Source organism: Erpetoichthys calabaricus, chromosome 1 (genome assembly GCF_900747795.2).
Source record: "Erpetoichthys calabaricus chromosome 1, fErpCal1.3, whole genome shotgun sequence".
NCBI classification, from domain to species: domain Eukaryota; kingdom Metazoa; phylum Chordata; class Cladistia; order Polypteriformes; family Polypteridae; genus Erpetoichthys; species Erpetoichthys calabaricus.
In genome coordinates, this window is record NC_041394.2 from 3,384,954 (window position 1) to 3,408,668 (window position 23,715).

General features: G+C 40.5%; 2 long non-coding RNA genes across 2 annotated transcripts in view; one reads left to right on the top strand and one right to left on the bottom strand.

Moving 5' to 3' along the window:
• LOC127529769 (uncharacterized) overlaps positions 1–13,352 on the top strand; it is a 669,280-nt gene extending 655,928 nt beyond the window's left edge. Inside the window, exon 3 of the long non-coding RNA XR_007936374.1 lies at positions 13,273–13,352. This is a non-coding gene — a long non-coding RNA (uncharacterized LOC127529769). The remainder of the gene's footprint in view (positions 1–13,272) is intronic.
• The window catches only part of LOC127529770 (uncharacterized), a 703,801-nt gene that overhangs the window by 661,791 nt on the left and 18,295 nt on the right, over positions 1–23,715 (bottom strand). The gene's annotated exons all lie outside the window — the stretch shown is intronic.

The following is a 23,715-nucleotide window of genomic DNA, read 5'->3' on the forward strand; positions in this document are numbered from 1 at the left end:
GATAAAAATAGCACACGGTTACAGCATCCTACAGTCTGACTGCACACGGTTTCCATTTGTTCTCGTCCATCATCTTGTCATGTTGCTTGCCAAGCAGTTCTCCATGTCAGCTTCTGTACTTAATCTGGCTATGGGTCTGCTGTATCACTTGTGAGTAAAAATCAGGTTTTATTAAGAATATTTGCACAGATCCCAGTGACATATTAAACGTATGCTTACATTTGAAAACCTGGATTTAGGGCCCCACGCAGTCTCCTCTGCTTGAGACTAAACAGGTTTAATTCTCAGAGTCTGTCACAGTAGGTCATGTCCTCAAGCTCTGAGATGCACTTGGTTGCTCTCCTCTGCAAAGCCTCATGTGCTGCTATGTCTGTCTTGTACTGTGATGACCAGAACTGCACACAATACTCCAGATATTGTCTCACAAGTGAGTTGTGTATTCTGAGATTAACATTTCTTGATTGATATTTAACTTTTAATTATATAACCAAACATTATATTTGTCTTTTTAATTACTTCTGAACATTGCTTATATGATGAAAATGGTGTGTGGACCACCAAGATGGAGTACCAGCCTCCATACCTGACACAGACAGGCAGACACAAGTTCATGTCCAGCACACACATTTATTCTCCTTTCCCTTTGCTCCGCACTACACAGCCCAGCACAGTACACAAGTAGGACAACACAGACACTCCTTTCTTCTTCTTCTCTTTCTGTCTCCACTCCTCCACTGACAAGCTTCTTATTCTCCCGCCCGACTCTGGATCCTCGAATGGAGTGAGGTGGCCCCATTTATAGGGCACTTGGAAGTGCTATAGGTACTCCCAGATCCCCTTTCGGCAGCACTTCCGGGTGTGGATCTGAAACTGACCAGGCGCCGCCTAGCAGTGGCCACGGGCCACAGCAGGGCTGAGTTTCTAAGCTCCTAACCTGTGGCCCAACTGTGAGCCGGGGTGAGTGGTTGACCACTTGTGTTCAGGGAAGTATTGCCCCTGAATATGCCCTCTCCCTTGGTCCTTCCATCACAGGGACCCCAGCAGTCCACCACATGTGTCAACATAAACCCATAAAGCCCTTTCAGAGGTTGCTTCTTTTAGGAGAGTCTCTTCCTTCTTGTCTTTAAAATGAATGTTCTTTTTGACCAGGGGCCTCATGTATAAACAGTGCATACATCCATTTCCATGCTCATATCGTGATGTATAAAAACTAAACTTGGCGTAAAGCCACGCACATTTTCACGCTAGCTCAGTCCTTTGTGTACGCAAGTTCTCTGCTCGGTTTTGCAAACTGGCAGCACCCAGCGTCAAAGCAGTGCCTTTGTTCCAGTGTGGTTTCCCTTTAGTTTTTAGATTCACATCTCTGACACAGCTTTATCAAATGCACTAAAATTAATGACATATCATTTATTAGTCTAAGGCATTTCATTGTAATCAACCTGTAACCATATAATGGTGCACCGAATGGCCAAACTATTCTAAATACCATCACTGCTTTAGTGTTGTTATTCCCAGTGCACCGCTGAGTATTTAACCCACTGTATCTGAGTGTGGAATCACAGCTGTACAGCAGCTGATCAGATTATCGGTATACAGCATCTTGCACACGCTGTCACAGCCATGCGCATAATCTATTTGAACTGTTCCCATACGGCAGATGCTTCAGAGCCTTTCCTGTAGGGACCTTGCACTTCACAAACAGTTTCATCCCAAATGCTCTAAACACACTCAATGAGTCTATCAAGTGCTCCTGGTAGAACTGTTTGTACAATCACCTCACTGTAAACTTGCACTACAGTTATAATATTGCACAACCTGAGTCACTTTATAAAGCGCATATTTACATATGATGATGACTGGCTTCTAAGTTGAATTAGATTTCCAAGCGCTATCTTCTTGGAGCTCTCGGTATCATTTTAAGATGAAATGCAGTAAAGCATGTTTATTACATTATGCAGATAAGTTTTAAACTTCATTAAAATAATATATGTGTTAATAATTAAACATGTGAGGACATGGTGGCACAGTGTTAGCAACGAGCTGGCGCCCCATTCAGGGATTGTTTCTGCCTCACACTCTATGCTTTCTGGGATTGGTGTGACCCTGGATGGATAGGTGGACAGAATAATTAAAAATGTACTACGAAGATATTTCAAAATTTCATAAACGTTTTGAAGAATTGGCGTTTTAAGCTTACAGATGGCTTGGCATCTATTACAGAGTTGATTGTGTGGCGATTGGTTACTTGGAGAAAGAAAAGAAAGGACAGGAATAGGAGGTTAGTACTTTTGAGAGAGACAGTAGTGCTGCAATAAATTATTTCATCGAAGGTCGCGCAGAAAGCATCTTGTGGGAGGCAGGAACAATCACTGGATGAAGCACCAGCTCATCGCTAATATTGCACCACCGTGTTGCCATGTTTAATAACATGCTTTGACTCCTATAATCATGAAAATGATATCAAGTATACATCTTAAATTGTTCAGAGAGCTGTAATATTATGAATGTAATGGATTCTGTGTCCTGTCGGAGGAAGAGAAAGCCCATTTAAGATGCACATAGTGAGTCACACACATAGAGCTCATAGAAGAACACATACAAAACAAAGCATTTAACGTGCTATTTTAGTTACGATGGGATCTGAGAAACTAGTAAATTAAACGATTTTAAGAAGAAGTTTATGACGTTCTACTTTAATGACAAAATAAACTGTGATTGAAGTGGAAATTTCGAGATTAAAGTTGACATTTGGAGATTTTTTCTCACTGTGTCCCTATTTTTTTTTCTTTTCTCTGTACCCTAATACGCTTCCATATGACACTCAGACGGTGGGCTACGATTTGCCTTTTCACGGCAACTTTGATATCTGACCACTTCTTATTTATTTCGGACACATTGCGACTTTCTGAACTTGAACTTTCAAGTTTCTCCTCCACTCTGTTACTCGATCAACTTCCTTTTCTTGTTTATATCACAGCTTAAACCAACAAATAGTACATTTTTCCTTGCCTCCACTTGGTATTCGCTGAAATTCTTCTCTTTCCCCCATGCTTCTGCCATTGTCTTTTCACAGAACACTGAGCTTAAGGGCTATTTATATTGATTTCCATATTCAAAGAGACATAATTCTGGGAGGAGTTGGAGAGTGGCGGCAGGTGTGTGCATGTGCCTTACTTTTCACACTGACCGGGATTTATGTAGCAGAAGAACTTGGAAGTTGGTATACACACAGATTTCTGCATTTGGATTTTTTTGAGCATACGCACATTTCTGCTTTTGTCCATACGCCATGTTTTAGTGTGAATTCTACGCATGACATTATGCATGAGGCCCCAGGTGTAGCTCTTTGCACTTTTCTGTATTAAACTTCATTTTACAATTGTTCACCCCTTTCTGAAGCTGGTCCCAGTGGTTCTGCTGCCTCCTCAAGTTTATTAACTATACCAGAAACAACATCAATAATATAAATCAGAAAAAGTAACGGCCCAGGGACAGACCCCTGAGGGACTCCACTGATGATGCCACTCCAATCTCCTATTTTCTCTACTCTTTGTGTGCTGTTGTTTAGCCAACATGAGATCCAGTTTTGTCATGTTCAAGGTCAAGGCCTGTTTATTTTCGCATGCACAATAAAACACAAAATCATTAACATTTAACATTAGCAAAAGAATAAGGTAATACTTACATCTAATTTTAATAATAATCACAGTAAATAACACTAAACACATTACGTACAAAAGAATCACAGATGTGGCACTTCATTCACACAGTTGATTACAGAGAGTTTATCACATATGAAAGGTGAGCAGCCGTATTATCTGAGAGTTGAAACTTTTCTTAAAACTCACAGTTCTGGTGTTAATAGTTCTACAGCGTCTGCCAGATGACTAAACCTTATAGTTCTGGAATTCAGTTTCAGTGTGGGACTGAAGCAAAGGCCTTTTGAAAGTCTAAGGAAATTATGTTGTGTGCTTTGCATTTTTGTCAACTATAGCACATGCCAGTTCAAAAATATCTAAAAGATTGGTTGGGCAAGATCTTCCTCTGATAAATCCAAAATGGGCTGTTATTTAGTCTATTTTTTTTCCTTTTGGTAAATTTTCAAAACTTATTATGGTTACCACAATTTCGGATGGCGCAGAAGATATTCACTGGCTGTTCTAATCCTTCTGTATGCAGCTTTCAATTCATGGAAAATGAATTATTACACGAGCCAGAAAATATGAACACGTAACTCCAGTCCTCAGGCCCTTACACTTGCTCACGGTTAAACTTAGGGCTGATTTCAAAATCCTTTTAACTTATAAATCCTTAAATGGCCGAAGCCTTGCATATCATTACCTACAGACCAGAGCACACATTGACATCTCAAGATGCTGGCCTACTTAAGATTCCAAAGATTAAAGAAATAACAGTGGGAGGTTGAGCTTTTAGCTATAGGGTCCCAAAGCTATGGAATGGTCTACCTGCTACTATAAGAAGTGCCTCTTCAGTCTCAGCTTTTAAATCTGGCTGCTCAAGAAAAATAATCTCGACTCCTCTGTTTTTGAAAATTTTAGACCTATTTCTAACCTGCCATTTCTACCAGTCATTACGCAGCTAAATGATCACTTGGATAAACATTCTGTTCTTGACAAGTTTCAGTCAGGTTTTAGAACAAATTACAGTACAGAAACTGCACTTGTTAAAGTAGTAAATGACTTGCGGGTAAATGAGGACAGAGGACTTTTATCTGTTTTCATCCTCTTAGATCTGAGTGCAGCATTTGATACCACTGATCACAATAATCTTAGAAATCTCCTTAGTCAGTGGGTGGGCCTCTCTGGCAGGATCTTAAATTGGTTTGAGTCTTACTTAACAAGTATAAAAGTCTTTGCTAGTTGTGGTAATTATACTTCGAAGACCCATGATATTCTATATGGTGTCCCACAAGGATCTATCCTGAGTCCACTGCTCTTTTTGATTTCCATGCTTCCATTAGGTCCGATTATCTCAAGGCATAATGGGAGCGACCAGAGCTATGCTGACGACACACATCTGTAATTATCAACAGTGCCTGATGATCCTGACTCTTTTCTCTCACTGACCCCCAATGTCTTACTTGTGTTTCTGAATAGATGGAGTAGTAATTTTTGCAAACTAAATAAGGAGAAAACTGAAATCTTAGTTACTGGGAAAAATTGATATAGTGAGTATATTAGAAATAAACTTGATCCATTAGGCTTACAAGGCAAGATGGAAATAAAGAAATTAGGGGTAATTATTGACTCTGACCTAAATTTTAAGTCACATATTAATCAGATCACCAGGGGCCTCATGTAGAAACGGAGCGTATGCACAAAAATATTGCGTATTCCCGTATCCACACTCAAATCGTGATGTATAAAACCTAAACATTGTGTAAAGCCATGCACATTTTCACGCTAGCTCAAACCCTGGCGTACACAAGTTCTCCGCTCGATTTTGCAAACTGACGGCACCCAGCATCAAAGCAGTGCTTTTGTTCCCGTGTGGTTTCCCTTTCTTTTTTAGATCTACATTCCTGACACGGCTTTATCATATGCACTGAAATTCACCGCATATTGTTTATTAGTTTTAGGCATCTGATTATAACCTGTAACAATATAATGGTCCACGGAATGGCCAAACTATTCCAAATACCATAGCTGCTTTAGCGTTGTTACTCTCAAGTATTTATATCACTGTATCTGAGTGTGGAATCACAGCTCTACAGCAGCTGATCAGAAAGAGAATTATCGGTATATAGCATCAAGCACACGCTGCCTCAGCCATGCTGTCTATTGAACTGCTCTCATATGGCAAACACTTCAGAGCCTTTCCTGTACGGACTTCGCGGTTCAGAAACAGTTTCATCTCAAGAACTATAAACGCACTCAATCAGTCCAGTCAGTGCTCCTTGTAGAACTGTTTGTACTTACAAGTACAATTACCTCACTGTAAACTTGCACTACAGTTATAATATTGCACAACTTGAGCCACTTTATAAAGCACGTATTTACATATGATCCATCCATCCTTCCATTTTCCAACCCGCTGAATCCGAACACAGGGTCACGGGGGTCTGCTGGAGCCAATCCCAGCCAACACAGGGCTCAAGGCAGGGAATCAATCCCGGGCAGGGCGCCAACCCACCGCAGTTTACATATGATGACGATATCATTTTAAAATGAAATGCAGCAAAATATGTTTATTACATTATACAGATAAAATGTTAACTTAATTTAAATAATCTATATTGTTAAAAATTAAACATGTGAGGACACGGCTCCATTCGTGGATTGTTCCTGCCTCGCGCTGTATCCTTGCTGGTGCTGTCGCGACACTGGAAGGATAGATGGATAGAATAATTAAACATGTACTACGAAGATATTTCAATGTTCTTTAAAAGTTTTGAAGAATCTGAGTTCTCAGCTTACAGATGGCTTAACGTCTATTACTGAGCTGATTGTGTGGCGATTGGGTACTTGGAGAAAGAAAAGGAAGGACCGGAATTGGAGGTTAGTACGTTTGTAAGAGACAGTACTGCTGCAATAAATTATTTCATCAAAGGTCGCGCAGCAAGCATCTTGCGTGAGGTAGGAACAATCTCTGGACAGGGCACCAGTTCGTCACTATCACTGCGCCACCGTGTCCCCATGTTTAATAACATGCTTTAATTCCTATCATCATGAAAATGATATCAAGTATACATCTTAGTATTTAAATTATTCAGAGAGATGTAATATCATGAATGTAATGGATTCTGTGTCCTGTCAGAGGAAGAGAAAGCCCGTTGTAAGATGGGTTGCTGTATAGCGCCCGACCTGACACAGATTGGGCACGGTAGGCACATGTAAAATTAATAAACTGTTTATTATTCTTCAGCTGGAGGGCACGTCTTCTCCATAATCCCTCCAGCCACAACACAGTCCCAAGTACAGTATACAAGTACCACCAAGCACTCTTCTTCTCTCTCTGGCACCACCACTCCTCCCAGGCAACCTTGTCCTCTACCACCCGACTCTGGCCACTGAATGGCAGTCGCTGGTTCCTTTTATAGTTAACCCAGGAAGTGTTCCAGGTACTTGATCACCGAGTTCCGGCTGCACTTCCGGGTGTGATGGATATGCTGCCAACATGGGCTCAAGAGTCCTAAGCACAGCAACCCCTGTGTTAGGGACCTAACAGGGCTGCACCAAACTCCTATTTTCATTGAGCCCTGTGGGAAACTGAGGCATCCCTCCAACCCAGGGGGGTGGCCATCTAGTGTCCAGGGAGAGGTATTGCACTGTCCAGGGCTGCACCCCCTGAATATAGTGTGCAGGGGCGTCCCGGCTAGGCATGGACCCCGGCCGCCTGTCACACCATTTAAGAAGCATGTAGTGATTCACACACATAGAGCACATAGAAGAACACATACAAAACAAAGCATTTAACATGCTACTTTAGTTACGATGGTATTTGAGAAACTAGTAAATTAAACGATTTTAAGATGAAGTTTATGATCTACTTTAATGACAAAATAAATTACGTGATTAAAGTGGAAATTTCAAGAGTAAAGCTTTTTACCCACTCTGTCCCTATTTTTTTCTTTTCTCTGTACCCTAATAATCATTTATATGACACTCAGATGGTGGGCTACGACTCGCCTTTTCATGGTGACTTTGATATCTGACAACTTCTTTTTTATTTTGGGCACTGTGCGACTTTGTGAACTTGAGCTTTCGAGTTTCTCCGACACTCTATGTCACTCGATCAGTTTCCTTTTGTTGTTTATGCCACTGTTTAAACCAACTAATAGTACGTTTTTCCTTTGCCTCCACTTGGTATTCGCTGAGATTCTTCTATTTTCCCCCGTGCTTTTGCAATTGTCTTTTTACGGAAGGCTGAGCTTAAGGGCTATTTATATTGATTTGCATATTCAAAGAGGCATAATTCTGGGAAGAGTTTGGGGAGTGGCAGCAGCCGCATGGACGTGCGTTACGTGACTGGGATTTATGTAGCGGAAGAACGTGGAAGTTAGCGAACGCACAAATTTATGCATCTGGATTTTTTTGTGTGGAAAAACATTTCCGCTTTTGTCCATACTCCATGTTGTAGTGTGAATTCCAAGCACGGCATTATGCATGAGGCCCCAGGACAGCATTTTTTCACTTAAGAAATATAGCAAAAGTTAGATCCGTTATAACTTCACAAGATGCTGAGAAATGAGTTCATGCTTTTTTTTAATTGACTAGATTACTGTAACGCACTCCTCCCAGGACCACCCAAAACAGACATCAATCAGTTACACTTAGTGCAGAAAGCTGCTGCCAGAATCTTTACTAGGAAAACAAAATCCAAGCACATCACACCAGTTTTGATGTCATTACATTGGTTACCTGTGGCATTTAGAATTGACTTTAAAATATTATTAATAGATTAACAAGCGTTAAATATTCTCACTCTGTCCTATATTTTGGAATGCTTATCACCTTACACTCCAAGTCGCAAGCTTAGATTTTCGAATGAGGGTCTGCTTATAATTCCAAGAGCTAAACTTAAAAGAAGTGATAAAGTGGCCTTCTGCTGTTATGCACCTAAAATCAGGAATAGCTTACTGATAGACATTTTCCAGGCTAATACAGTGGAGCACTTTAAAAAACTGCTAAGAACCCATTATTTTAACATGGCTTTCTCATAGCTCATAGCACACACTAGGGACAATTTAGAATTGGCCAATGCACCTAACCTGCATGTCTTTAAACTGTGGGAGGAAACCGGAGCACCCAGAGGAAACCCATGCAGACACGGGGAGAACATGCAAACTCCACGCCAAAATGAGAGGGGGCACTATTGCTAAACATTTTCTCTTCTTCCATCTGATGCACTGAGAGGGCACATGCCCCCCCCCCCCCCCCCCCCCCCCCCATTCCTTCTGGACGGGGTCCTATAAACAGGGACATCTTCAGATGGAGGCATCTCATCTCAGACCTGAGCCTTATGGAGGATGGAGCTCTTACCAGACCTACGAGAGATAGAGAGAAAGAGAAAGAGAGGCCAAAATCTTTGCTTTCTTATAGCTATTGTTGCTTGTCATAGTGTGGCGAGGGAAATGTTATCGTAACCAGCATCATTATGAAGAGCAAACAGACTTTATGCACAGAAATGAGAGGAGAGGTGCAGTTGGATTGTACGAGTGACAAATCAGATGGAAGGAGGCCCCACAAACCTGAAAAAAAGAGGGACTCATCTGTCATGGGGGGACATGCAATTGTAAGCAGTAATAAGTAATAAAGCTTTCTTTGAGGCCATATCCTTCCTAGACAAAAGGTTTTGAGAAATTCTTTATTTAGTAGGGTATTAACATGTATTTTTGAAATATTTTGGGACAAACAAAGTGATGTTTTGAGCTATGAATACCAGAATCCCTTTTAGGCCTGTGTAAGTTGAAGCCAGCGTGTAGAGTTGGCCTTGAGAAGGCCTTGGTTGTGGAGTTTTTCAATAGAATCTAGCTGTGGACCTCCAGGACTCCACTCTGTCCTCTTTATATTATATGTCATTGATGACACCTGGTTACACTATGATTGAGATTAAGGTTGGGGAAGGGTTATCTAACTCAAGTCAAGTAAACCCAGTGACAAAAACTTGCAATCTAATTGGCTGTGCAGTGGAGGTGCAGAAGTCTGCAGCTGGACCCATCTCAATTTTTGGGAGGCCCACACCTTCTTAGCTGTAGGAGTGCACTTGATTCATAGCACTAGGTGTCATGTTTGCTGAAAGCTGTCCCTCCTGAGTCATCTCCTTGAATGAGCAAACAACAATGAGAATTCATTTTTATGGTCAAATTTATGTTCACATTTTCTGCCAGTTTATATCGTATATGCAGCATAATTTAGTGTCATTGCTGCATGTACAGATATCTGTCATTAAACGTTTGTTGATTTAGTGTAAAGTCTTTCTCTGTGATTCTGTCTGCTCCCTTTTCTTCTGGCATTCTCTTAATTATTTTCTCAGGCTTCCAAAATTACAGAGAACATTTGCCTTTCCAAGGTGGTCTTTATGATGATTGTGCCCTGTGCCACATACTGTACTGTACGTGTGCCTTGGGACATCTTAAAGGATCTGGTGGCGGTAATTCCTTGGCGTCCTGCAAGGTGGCACTGTTTTCTAACACCTCTTCTCTTCCTCCCTCTACAGACCAGATGATTGACAGCCCCACCACATCTAATATCATTTCTGGTATCTGTCTCCCTGGACCCGCCTCTTCCTGCCTGGCCTGTACTTAACTGGAAGTGTCGCCATCTTGGAGCAGACAGCATTGAGACTTGTGCTTGAAAAGACGTTTTTGCTGTTCCTAATGTGTTTACACTTTGTATTTTCTGGTTTTCCTTGCGGGTGACCCAACTCTTTATGCTTGTTTGTGCTTTTTCATTACACCTATGATAGACGGAGTCATCCAGGGATGATGCCTGTCTTGTGCCCGATGCTCCTGTTTTCCTCTGAACCAGATGCTTGAAAAGGTAAAAGACACAGAAGCGTCAGAATGATGATAGATGAATCCTTAATGGAAGACGCTGCAATGCATCTCTAAGAACTGAAACATATCCTCTATGTCAGACAAGCCTGCCTAGCATATATTTACTGGTTCAACCAAGATTCAGAAACAATTTAATGGATAAATCAACAGCAATTAAATATTTATCCCCTAATTGAATTATGTTTCTGTCAGTCAATGCATAATTTAGTATTGCATTATTTAGGATCACTGCATTTAAAGAGCTACCGTGCTGGCTGAACTGAGACACATGGAAGTGTGTGTAAGAGTTACAAAGAAAGATAAACGTGCTGAGTTGCAGTGTACTATGAGGAAAGCGGGCATTCTTGGTGTTACCAATGGATTACCATAGTCCATCCACATGGGCTATGAAATCATCCAAGACCTCTCTCCTCTCCCAACACTTCAGGTCCCAGACAAGTCATCATATAAAGCTCTGGGGTGCCATAAAATACCCCCTTTAACGATAAAGTTGAAGATGGCGAGATAATTAGCTCCTGCGGTGGGTTGGCACCCTGCCCGGGATTGGTTCCCTGCCTTGTGCCCTGTGTTGGCTGGGATTGGCTCCAGCAGACCCCCGTGACCCTGTGTTCGGATTCAGTGGGTTGGAAAATGGATGGATGGATGGAGATAATTAGCACTTGCACCTCAGGTAACATTTTAGGCCACAATAATTGTCCAGAAAAGTTGGCAGATGTTTTCCAGACCTCAGGAACACCTAAAAGACCATTGTACCATTGTAATCCACTCAAATCTTGTTCAATTTCTCTTTCCCCAATAACTTGCATGCATTATGCTGAGTTTGCCGAAATTCACAAGCATTTCAATGGTCACGAGATCTCACAGGACAGCTGGCTAGTCAAATAATCAAGCCAGAAGAAGAACTACCATTAAACAATGACGAAGTCGAAGTTAAACAGGATTGCAGAGAGTTCAAGAACCAGAGAAACAAAACCAAGTAAACATATGAAAAGGTTTGAAGGATAAGAAAGTATTCCCCTTCAATGACCTTTAATGCCTCTGTGTCGTGACTGGCAGTGCCATGACCTCTAGGGACACGCCCACTCCAGGATAGCCCTGGCAACAGGAATTAACAACAACACGGTTGGAGAACAGCAACAATAAAACGACTCAAATCAAAAATCAAACTCATAAACAGAAGTATTAATCAAAGAACAAATTAAGCAAATGGGTCCCTTGGGGTAAAAACAACCCAATAAAGCAAAAGTTTACTCAGAGAACCTCCAGGTAAGATGCAAAAAATATTCATATTAGGAGACCAGAGCCGCCCCGAGGTATAAGTGAACTAAGCAACTGCTTATGGCCTCTGAGGCCACCAGAGGGCCCCCAAGAACACTTGAAATGTCGTAAATGAGAAGGTTTCTTTTTAATTATTATTATTATTATTATTATTTGAATTACAAAGTTCTAACTTGTAAAACATGAAAAGAAGCAGCAGCAAATTTCAAGGAACACAAACAGGTTATTCATAAATTGTTACAAAACACAAACTGCTGTTGTAGCAGTGTCTGCATGTGTTAGATGCTTTCTACAGTTGAACAGGTCTGGTTGCCTGATATGACAGACCTTTCTGTTGTCTATACGTTGTCACCAGAAAATGAATACTTACTTTACCATTCTCATGACAGGATCTTTCCAAGTTCAAATAACAACAACAACAACAACATTTATTTATATAGCACATTTTCATACAAAAAGTAGCTCAAAGTGCTTTACATAATGGAGAGAAGAAAAATAAAAGACAAAATAAGAAATTAAAATAAGACAACATTAATTAACATAGAATGGAGTAAGGTGCGATGGCCAGGGTGGACAGAAAAAACAAAAAAAAAAAAACTCCAGAAGGCTGGAGAAAAAAATAAAATCTGTAGGGGTTCCAGGCCGCGAGACCACCCAGTCCCCTTTGGGCATTCTACCTAACATAAATGAAATAGTCCTCTTGGTAGTTCGGGTTTTTCACGGAGTCACTTGATGCTGATGGTCATACAGACTTCTGGCTTTTAATCCATCCATCATTGTTGGAACATCATGGTGCTTTGGGTAGATGGTGGTGGCGCACGCCACCACCAACAGGACACCGGAAAAGGAAACAGAAGAGAGAGTAGGGGTTAGTACAGATTTTGAATGAATAGTTATTATAATGAATTAGATATACAGAGTATCAGGATTAAATTACAGTGAAGTTATGAGAAGGCCATGTTAAAATAATGTGTTTTCAACAGTTTTTTAAAGTGCTCCACTGTATTAGCCTGGCAAATTCCTACTGGCAGGCTATTCCAGATTTTAGGTGCATAACAGCAGAAGGCCGCCTCACCACTTCTTTTAAGTTTTGCTCTTGGAATTCTAAGGAGACACTCAGTTGAGGATCTGAGGTTATGATTTGGAATATAAGGTGTCAGACATTCCGATATATAAGCCGGGGCGAGATTATTTAAAGCTTTATAAACCATAAGCAGAATTTTAAAGTCAATTCTGAATGACACAGGTAACCAGTGTAGTGACATCAAAACTGGAGAAATATGTTCGGATTTTCTTTTCCTGGTAAGGATTCTAGCAGCTGCATTCTGCACTAGTTGCAAACGATTGATGTCTTTTTTGGGTAGTCCTGAGAGGAGTGCGTTACAGTAATCTAGCCGACTGAAAACAAACTCATGAACTAATTTCTCCGCATCTTTCAATGATATAAGAGGTCTAACTTTTGCTATGTTTCTTAGGTGAAAAAATGCTGTCCTAGTGATCTGATTAATATGCGATTTAAAATTCAGATTACAATCAACGGTTACCCCTAAGCTTTTTACCTCCGATTTGACTTTTAATCCTAATGCATCCAGTTTATTTCTAATAGCCTCATTGTATCCATTATTGCCAATCACTAAGATTTCGGTTTTTTCTTTATTTAATTTGAGAAAGTTACTATTCATCCATTCTGAGATACAAGTTAGACATTGTGTTAGCGAATCAAGAGATTTGGGGTCATCAGGTGCTATTGATAAATACAGCTGTGTGTCATCAGCATAGCTGTGGTAGCTCACGTTGTGCCCTGAGATAATCTGACCTAATGGAAGCATGTAGATTGAGAAAAGCAGTGGACCCAGGATAGAGCCTTGTGGAACACCATATAGGATATCATGTGTCTTTGAGTTATAATTACCACAACTAACAAAGAATTTTCTCCCTGCCAGGTAGGATTCAAACCAATTTAAGACGCTACCAGAGAGGCCCACCCATTGACTAAGGCGATTCTTAAGAATATTATGATCAATGGTGTCAAATGCGGCACTCAGATCTAAGAGGATGAGAACAGATAAATGGCCTCTGTCTGCATTTACCCGCAAGTCATTTACTACTTTAACGAGTGCAGTTTCTGTGCTGTGATTTGTTCTAAAACTAAAAATAAAAATAAGAACAATGTCCTTCGTTTTCTTCATTGAGCTGTAAAAAAAATACTCTAATGCATCAGGTCATGTTTCATGGCGACTCTGCCGAGTCATTTTCAACAAATGGTCAGTCTTGCTGAAAAAACAACTTCAATCAGCAATCTAACTACTACAACACAGGTAGGCTACTTCTCGGGTCTCCCGCTTTGCCAGGATTACAGGGCATGTTATTAAAACGAGGAAATAGTTTGGAGGGCACAATGCTATTCCCCTATTTCTGTATGATGCAATTTACCCAGAATATACAGGAAAATGGCTGCATTTCAGAGTTAAAATATATGTAATTCTACATGGTGTCGGACATAAAGTGTGATACATAAATCTTGGCATTGTATTCTGCCATGGATCCATGTCGCTCGGATATAACATACGAGATTTATTCAAAATCTCATTAATTATACTACGTTTTACGGTCCTGCAGCAAAGCAGTGTGGCCACTTGACAAGGAAAAGGGAAAAATGACAGGTAGAATTTTATAATATTAAGAGAACATATTAATATTTTATCTACATTAATCACACAAAGACACAATGTCATGTTAAGCTGGTGTCACGAATCATGTGCGTGAACACACATTGTAAAGGACATTACATTGGATGCGATAAGTCAGACTAACATTAGGTTATAATCTTCTCTGTAGAAAAGTTATGTAACAGAAAAGGACATACAGTATCCTTCTCGAACAGAGAAAAGAAAGAAGAAGAAAATAGAAGATGAGAAAAAACAGCATGATAAAGGTAAGTTACGTGACAAATTTCAGCATTTCACCGCAATCACTTGCTAAATAGAGTCATTCAGTTCAGTCAGGGTATGTTAGATAGTTGGGGTGTGAGGTGGAGGAATTCATGACAAGGATGTAAACGCATGTGTGTCATCATAAAATCAATATATGCCATAGACCCATTTTCTAAAAACTAAAAAGTAAGTTTATATACTGTGTATTATTATACAAAAGATGCGTCGGTTTAAAACTGCATCTGCTATTGTGAATATTGTGGTAAATAATAGAGCCTTGACAGCACAAAGAGGTTTGGGGCAGCCTCCTGTAGACTTAAAAATTAGCTGCAAAATTTGAAAAGAGATTGAGAAAATGGTATTTACAGACAAGAGTAAAAAACAGAACTGCCCAGGTTGGTAAATATGGTGGATATATAGTGTGTAAAATGATCAGACTCGACACACTTAAAAAGGTTTTATGGCAAAAAGGCCTTTGAAAGGAACAGAGATTTCACAAGACTGAGTCCAAAGCAGAACTGAAGCTGAGTTGTAAAGATGGCAGTGACGTATGGGAACCGGAAGTGGTCATCTTCTGACGTCAATCAAGGCGCCGGAACCGTAAGTGATGTCAGTCGAGGCCCTGGAACCAGAAGTGATGTTTTCAAGGTTAAGTAAAATAGGTTTTCCCACTGCTGATCTGTAGAGACAACAGGAGACGATTTAGTGCTCCCCGCCACCCCCCTGGCCTGCCATGGAATTACCTTCACTGGGTCCATACAACATCCTCCTATTTGCACATGTGTGACAAGTGAAAATTGGAAGTTGTACATTGAATATCAAGAGAAGAATCGGACTAGCTTCTATGGTATTTGGAAAACTGAACAAATTGTGGAAATCCAAGAATACAGCAATCAGTACAAAAGTAACAATGTATGAAACATTGGTAATTCCAGTTTTGCTGTATGGATCAGAATGCTGGTGCATAAGAAAGGAAGATGAAAGAAGGAATAGAAGTCACAGAAATGAGCTGGCTGCGGAGGCTTCTTAAAGTAACTAGAATGCACCGAATAAGAAACAAAGACATAAGAAATAGATCACAGCAGGAACAAACGCTAAATGTGAATGAATTCGCAAGCGACGACTCCTGTGGTTTGGACATGTCAACAGAATGGACGGAAGAGTCATGCACTGCCACATAACAGGAAGAAGAACTAGAGGACAATAACAAAAACTCTGGATTTGATAACATCATTGAAGACCTTGAATCATGGCACATTAGTCCGTTGCAAACAGTGGATTTAAGAGCAGACGGGGCTAGATGGCAACACCGGGGCCACAGGGCAACACAGATAAAACAGAGATGTTAATTGTTGGAGGGAATGACGCTGATCATAACAATATTTTGTCATCATTTAACTCAGTTAAAATCCTCATTTATTTTACTGAATCAGCACGCAATCTAGGAGTTGTCTTTGATTCTAGCATGTCATTTAAAGCATATATTACAAAGTTGTCCAAATCATGTTTCTTCCATCTTAAAAATGTTGGGAAATTAAGGCGTTTTCTAAATAAACAGGATTGTGAGAAATTAATTCATGCATGTATTTCTAGTAGGATTGACTACTGCAATGCGGTGCTCACTGGATGTTCAAATTGTTCTTTATACAGCCTCCAGTTAATCCACAATGCTGCTGCAAGAATTATTACAAGAACAAGAAAATACGAACACATAACTCCAGTTCTTAAATCTTTACACTGGCTCCCAGTTAAGTTTAGGGCAGATTTCTAAATCCTCCTTTTAACATATAAAGCATTAAATGGCCAAAGTCCGGCTTACTTTTCTGAACTTATCATGACTTACAAACCTGAGTGCACATTAAGATCTCAAGATGCCGGTTTGCTTATGATTCCAAGAATTAGTAAAATAACGGTGGGAGCTTTTAGTTACAGGGACCCTAAACTGTGGAATGGTCTGCCTGCTACTATGAGAGGTGCTTTCAAATCCCGGCTGAAGACTCACAACTTCAGTTTAGCATATCCTGACTAGAGCTGCTGATTAACTGTACAGACTGCATCTCTGTTGTTAGTCATTAGTAATATGATAGTTAGAATTTGATACTATCCCTCACCTATTCAGTTTCTCTTCTCACTACTCAAATGTGGCACATGGTGCCACGGCCCACCTGCCAAGTTGCTTTGCCTGCCTAAGGTAAAGTTATCCCTGATGGAGGATCACAGGAATTGTGGGAAAGAGGGGTCCTTTCATCGGATTAGCGCTATTTCAGCTGTGGAATGGCCAAATGGGTTAGGCAGATTGATGAATGAGGTCTCCAGGACTCTAAACAAATCCAAATCATATTATGTGATATCATCTACTGTTAAATTCTACTCTGTACTTCTAAAATTTTTATTTTTATACTGTGTTGAGGATTAGTTCTGTTCTGTGGAGGATTTGTTCCGTTCTGTGTATTGTATTGTATTGATCCCCTTCTTTTGACATCCACAGCATACCCAACCTACCTGGTCTCTTTTTGAACTGCCTTTTCCCGAGGTTTCTTCCATTTTTTCCCTACAAGGGAGTTTTTCCTTGTCTTCTTAGAGAGTCAAGACTGGGGGGCTGTCAAGAGGCAGGGCCTGTTAAAGCCCATTGCGGCACTTCTTGTGTGATTTTGGGCTATACAAAAAATAAATTGCATTGTATTGTATTGTATTTGGTGACCTCATCATTGGCAACAAACTGATTGAAGGGAAATATACAGTATATATATATATATATATATATATATATATATATATATATATATATATATATATACAGTGGACCCTTGACTTACGAAAACTCAATTCGTTCACGAGGGCTGGTTGTAACTCAAGTTGGTTGTAAGTCAAGACTATTTTTCCCCTAAGAAATAATGGAAATACCCATAATGTGTTCCGAACCTCCCACAGCAACACTTACTTAACCTTTTCATAATAAAAAAGGGTTGTATAATGTGCATAATTTACCAAAACACCAATAATTTTTCTAATGTACTAACCAAAAAGTTATAAAAAGTGCCTAGCCTACCAGAAACAACAATTTTATACTATACTCACCATTTTATTTGACATCTTTTGGCTGCAGAAAGGGAGGAGGAGGAGAATAAAATGGAAGGTGGTTATTGTTTGGAAGGAGCCTCCTTATACAAATCTTTTCTTTGTAAAATTGTCGAGATGGTGGATATCGACATGTTGTACATATTAGCGAGATCGGTCGCACGAACACCACTCTCATATTTCGGCACAATTTCCTTCTTCGTTTCGATTGTGATCGCTTTCTTTACCTTCGTTACCTTCTTTTCCTTCACCTTCATTACCTTCTCTTCCTTCCTTAGCAATTATCGAAAAAAATTATATAAATCACTGCACTGACCGAAATTACGTCCACAAACACATGTATCTAGGCTCCGACTGACGCTTATGAACGCTCTCGGCTGTTTGTTTACAATCGCACAAGCGGATACACGTGACCGCATTCAGGTCGTAACGCAAGATGCTGGTCGTAAATCAAAACAAAAATTTTGGTCAGAAATCAAGTTGTTCGCATGTCAGGCCGGTTGTATATCAAGGGTCGACTGTATATACAGTATATATATATATATATATATATATATATATATATATATATATATATATATATATATATATATATATATATATATATATATATATGTATACATATGAAGTGTAACTGCAGGAAGAGGAGGGATCTTGGAAACGGAACCAGAAATTAGGTTATCGTGTTGCGACTTCTTGGAAGGTGGAACCGGAAGTGACGTCTTTCCCGCATTTGGTCTGTGGGGAGATAAGAGAGGGGATTAATGCACTCTGCCACCCCCTGGTCAGATCAGGTATTACCCTCTTTTGAACCCTTTAGCTCCCTCCCATGCTCAAGTGTGTGACAATCTAAATAAGCTTTAACCAAGTGTAACATTTTTGAAGTATTCCAGCTTCAAAATAATACATTCAGAGAGAAACTACTCAGCATAAACACAAGATATATTTGATATATATGTTATTTTATTTTATTTCTTTTGAAGTTGATAGTTGTTCTGCACTTTTACATGTTGAAATTTTTTAACAAAAAGCAATTAAAGTGTCTAACATGTTTACAGTAAATGCAAGGCCCACTGGTTTACTTCTCAACACACCACATTCAGTTTAGAACGTATCACTGCACTGTAGTGAAAGTACTGTATCTCTTTGAATAGGGGTTTTCATCCCAGCCCTCAAGCCCCCCCAGACAGTAAAACTTTTTGCTCTCTTCTAACTCCCCTCTATTACAGAGCCAAGTAATCAGTAATACTGAACAGCTGCTTCAGGTGTGCTGAGAGTTAGAAAAAACAAAAAGGGAAGCCTGAGGAGTGGGTAAGGAAACCTTCACTTTAAATATTAAAGTGCACATGAACAGGAGACCACTTTGGTGAGATGAATCTTCTCTCTATATATCAAATCCTAAGCCTAAAAGTGCAACAATTTTGTGCAACGATTTTATGTGACTTTTTTGTCATACTTTAAAACTGGCTTATTTTAAAATCTACATACAGTAATCCCTCCTCCATCGCGGGGGTTGCGTTCCAGAGCCATCCGCGAAATAAGAAAATCCGTGAAGTAGAAACCACATGTTTATATGGTTATTTTTATATTGTCATGCTTGGGTCACAGATTTGCGCAGAAACACAGGAGGTTGTAGAGAGACAGGAACGTTATTGAAACACTGCAAACAAACATTTGTCTCTTTTTCAAAAGTTTAAACTGTGCTCCATGACAAGACAGAGATGACAGTTCCATCTCACAATTAAAAGAATGCAAACATATCTTCCTCTTCAAAGGAGTGCGCGTCAGGAGCACAGAATGTCACATAGATAGAGAAAACAATCTCTAGCAAACAAATCAATAGGGCTGTTTGGCTTTTAAGTTTGTGAAGCACCGCGGCACAAAGCTGTTGAAGGCGGCAGCTCAGGAGCAGGGAGAGAGAGAGAGAGAGAGAGAGAGAGACAGAGAGAGAGAGAGAGAGAGAGAGACAGAGAGAGATAGAGAGAGACGGAGTTTGTTTTTCAGTCAAAAATCAATACGTGCCCTTCAAGCTTTTAAGTATGCGAAACACTGTGCAGCATGTCGTTTCAGGAAGCAGCTGCACAAAAGATAGCAACGTGAAGATAATCTTTCAGCATTTTTAGATGAGCGTCCGTATCGTCTAGGTGTGCGAACAGCCCCCCTGCTCAATCCCCCTACGTCAGGATCAGAGAAACTCAGCGCAAGAGAGAGAGAAAGTAAGTTGGGTAGCTTCTCAGCCATCTGCCAATAGCGTCCCTTGTATGAAATCAACTGGGCAAACCAACTGAGGAAGCATGTACCAGAAATTAAAAGACCCATTGTCCGCAGAAATCCGTGAACCAGCAAAAAATCTGCGATATATATTTAAATATGCTTACATATAAAATCCGCGATGGAGTGAAGCCGCGAAAGGCGAAGCGCAATATAGCGAGGGATCACTGTATATATGTTTGGTATCATTCTTTTCAGAATTTATCAAACTTTAATGTGAGGTTGTTAGATTTCCATCCATCCATCCATCCATTATCCACCCCGCAGGAACCAATCCCAGCCAACACAGGGCGCAAGGCAGGAAATAAACCCCGGGCAGGGTGCCAGCCCACCACAGGGCACGCACACACACACACACCCACACACACACCAAGCACACACTAGGGACAATTTAGAATCGCCAATGCACCTAACCTGCATGTCTTTGGACTGTGGGAGAAAACTGGAGCACCCGGAGGAAACCCACGCAGACACACGGTTGTTAGATTTTCAGATTTTTATTCCATTTTTAAATTATAAACTACAATATCAAGAACGTCGTGGTTTTTACTTTTGATCGAATAAACTTTCTTTCACAGGAACAAACTATTCAAAATGATCTATTCATAACACCAATGTTTGTATTTCGGTGATTTAGTTAGCTGAAGGTCGAGTTACAATGACCCTTTGCATACCACTTGTCACACACGTGCGAGTAGGAGGATGTTGTATGGACCAAGCAAAGGTAATTCCACACCAGGCCAGGGGTGCACTAAACCTTCTCCTGTTTGTCTCTACAGACCAGCCGCAGGAAAACCTGTCTGTTTCAGAGCTGATGATGTCACTTCCGGTTTGGGCGCCCAGAAAAATGTCAAACGTGACCTCAGAAGTGCATCACTTCCGGTTCTCCTACGTCACTTCTGGTTCCTACGCATCACTTCCGGACTGATACCTTAAAGCCGCCATCTTTGAAAACCCTCACCAGTTCTGTTTTGGACTCAGTCTTGTGAATATCTCTGTTTTACTTTAAAAGCCTTTTTGCAGCCACAGAAATTATACAGGTGGCTGTCCCAAACCTTTTTGAGTGTGCCGAGGCTTATCCTTTTCACACACTTTAGTTTTCACGTGATTTTTCCTGTTATTTAAATGAGATATTTTTTAAAAAAAGTTTTTTTTTATCTATTAGAATCTCAGTTAAAACAAATGGATTGTTGATTTAGTCTCTTATAAATACTTGTCGAGCATAGTGGACCTCAGTTTAACGTGAATACTCCAATCGGTAAGATATTCTCATTTCATGATTTTTACTATGTTAAATAATAATAATTTATCTTTTACATATTTATAGAATTTTGTGATTTTTGACTCCAATAAATAATCATTTTTCTTTTGTACATTTATAGATTTTATTAATATTCTGGCCACAACTGGGGGTTGGGTGCCAAAGGCACCAGGGGACCTTCAAAGATTAAAAACCACAGAAGAGTGAAAACATGCCAGGCTGACATTGGTATGATATAAGCAACAGCAACAACTTATAAAAGTGATCATGGGTGTGTTAAATTTATAGTAGGTGTGTGAATGATCAAGCATCATCAATAGTAGTTTTGGCAGCGCCAAGGTGGTGGGTACCCCCTAATCTGGTTCTGCTTAGCGTCCCATAAAGACTTGGGCCAGCCCTGTAGGAGACCCTGACAAAGGTGAAGCAAATTTAGGAGGTTTTGTTCATCACATCTTTCTCATTTTTGCACTTTGGGTGTCCCAGACACTTTTCTCCACGTTTTGGTTCAGCCTTCCTGGTTTTCTTTTCCCATTTGGACCTTTGTATCTCGCTTCTTGTCTTCTTCCCTCTTTGTTGATATTCCGTGATTGCCTGAAATTCTAATCTTTTTCGTTTCGTCTTCCCTACATCTCACCCTATTTAAGACAGTCTTGCTGCTAAACTTCTCCTTGCTTCATGGTGGAAATCCCCAGAGACCATAGCAAAGCATCCACAAAAACTATTTAGAGCTTGTTTAAGGCTGGAAATCCTAAATAAATAATCACACACAAAAAAAAGGCAATTTAGATGTGTGAATTTTCAGCTGCTTATCTGGTGCATTAAAAACAGGTGATCAAAAGCCGCTTAGGTCTTTGAATGTGTTCATTTTCTTCTAGCAATTCACCTTTTCCAGCTTCGTTTTACTGGGGTAATTTTTCGAAACCCACAGTGTATGTCACAGGACTCGGCATAAAAGATTTTTCACAAAATCATCCATTTAGAATGAATACTTTCTATGAGATACCATAAAACAGTCCAGCAACCCCGGTTTATTGGTTGCAAATGAGATTTGTCAGCACACACAAAAAAAGCAAAACAAAATTGATTTTTTTTTAAATCAGTTGATTTAAGACCATGGTGCAAAAATGAGTCCACCCCAATAAAGGTCTCAGGAATAACACTTGACACAAGGCTAAGTAAGTGGAATTTAACAAAAGATGGGTCTGCTCGATCGTCACACAGGTGCCCACCAGGTAACTGACTCTTAAGGGTGGCATTTACGAACAAGTAAAATCCCCTGTCATTCAATAATGACATGATAGGGACAAGAAATGTCACAAGACTTGAGAAAGAAAATCAGAAAATCATTTTTTTACACAAAAAAGGTTCAAGACTACACTAAAATGAGTAAAATCATTGCCAACCAGTGATTCAGAAATTCAAAAAGGATGGACTTGTGGCAAACTCTGTGAGATGTCCAGGCCGTCCACAGAGGCTAACACTTCAGCATGAGTGTTTCATGATAAGAAGCATGGATACGGCGCATTGCTGTATCCACCACACAACAAATTACCTCAGGACCCCAAATTAGGACCCGAGTGCTGCTGCGCAACGGGTGACACCTCAGCACCACACTAGTTCAAATACAGTGGAACCGCGTTTTTTTTTACACTGGCTGGAATGCCAGTCCTGCCACCAACCAAGTGTTACCTACAAATTGGAGGAAAGTCACCATATGAGTTTATCACAATTAGCTAAAGCAGTTGAAAGCCAAATTAGCTTGTCTAGATGCTACATGGGCTGGACAGGCATCCCAGCCAGAAGAGAAGGTGGTTCCTTACCCGTACTGGAAGCTCCTAGCAGTCAGACAGACATTCTGGCCCAGGAGCAGAAGGGGATCAGACCCAGAAGAGATGGCCAGAATGAATGAATGGACAGCCAACCAGAAGCAGAAGATTTTGCTGGGGACTTTTTACTCCCCCAGCATGCTAGATGGCAGTGACCAGTAGGGAGCCAGCAGGGCATGCTGGGAGAAGTAGTCTGGCACAGCAGCCCTGATGGGGTCCATTGGGTGCCGCAAGAACTGCTCCCTGCTATATTGGACTTCCATATGACCCGGAAGTACTTCCAACGAGCAGCAGCCCTGGCAGTGGAAGTACTCCTCAATAAAAGGGACCACACTCCCTTATCCAGGCGAGATGGAGCCGGGAGGACGGAGAGCAACACTCAACTGGAGGAGGGCTGTGCAGTGGTAAGAGGAGAGGAATTGTGAGAAGTGGATTGCGGAAGAGAGATAACCTGTGCGTTGGGTTTTGCGAAAGCCCTGGAAGAACCCGCTAATGACACCACTGCTACAGAAGGTACAGAAGCATGCAGTATGCATTTGCAAAACTGAA